Source organism: Acyrthosiphon pisum, chromosome A1 (genome assembly GCF_005508785.2).
Source record: "Acyrthosiphon pisum isolate AL4f chromosome A1, pea_aphid_22Mar2018_4r6ur, whole genome shotgun sequence".
Lineage (NCBI taxonomy): Eukaryota > Metazoa > Arthropoda > Insecta > Hemiptera > Aphididae > Acyrthosiphon > Acyrthosiphon pisum.
In genome coordinates, this window is record NC_042494.1 from 129423763 (window position 1) to 129424990 (window position 1228).

A 1228-nucleotide genomic window follows, 5' to 3' on the forward strand; every position below is an offset into this window, starting at 1 on the left:
CAATTAAATGTGAAACTATCACAAAATAAAATTATTATTGATTCATTTATTAATAATAAGTATGTGTGAGTGTGGTACTGCGGTTCTATATGCGGTTCTATTAATTATGTTCATTAGGTAAAACATAAATGAATTATTAAAAAATATAATATATGTACTATGTAGGTATAAAGTAAATTTCAAGTCGAAATAATATTTTGAAGTTTTGTTTTTTGGCATCAAATTGTATGGTGTTTTGAAAATTGCCCTTTACTTAATTACTTAAAAAAAAAAAAATACTTTTTGAAATAACATTTAATTGACTTATAAAGTTACATAATTCACAACTGTTATGAAATTTAGATGTGTTACATAATATTATGAATTATATAATATACTTTATTCACCTTAGGTTTGTAATAAATAGGTAGATAGGTAAATATTAAAAAAAAATTTTATCTTTTTTTTTATCTGGATAAAAAATGTTGATTTTTTATCTTTATCTAGATAATTAAATTATTATGTATCTTTTATCTTCATCTAGATAACTATTCAAGCAATTATCTTTTATCTTTATCTAGATATTTAAAAAATTATCTTTATACAACACTGTAAACCACATTACTCCGAATAACCGAACGATATATTGTTATCAATCTTTTCGTACTGATAAAAATATAATGTATATAATTAGCAGTTAGCACTTAAAGTTAAAACTTTAAAAGGTGGTTAGGTTTAGGACTTAGGGTATAAAATATTTGTCGCAAGTGTAATGAAAAATGAAAATTCGTAATCATATTTTGATTTTATTAAGCATTATTATCAGTGGAGTTAAAACAACCTATTTTTTCGGGGTCAAAGAGTTAACCCGGAGTCTAACAACTCGGCGTTACCGAACGGTAGTACGGAGTAAAGGTCCCCACACACTGCGGCGGTAAACGGTGTGGTACCGATACGGTGACGGTAACGATAAAATTGAGTTCATAGTTTTATATGACATCAGTGGTTGATTTGGGGGGGACGCAGGGGGACGGAGTCCCCCTTCTTTTTAAATTTTTTTTCAGCGTACCCCTTCTATTTATTTGAAACGGAACGCTGGGAACCCAACATAAGCTAGTGAATTTGTAAATCGTGATTTCCTGATGCCAAATTTACTTAATAGGTACAATATTAGATTCTGAACGAAGTGATGAATGTATTGATTTTACAATGATGTGTGTTTTTTTTTTTTTTTTTTTGTGTCTGACGA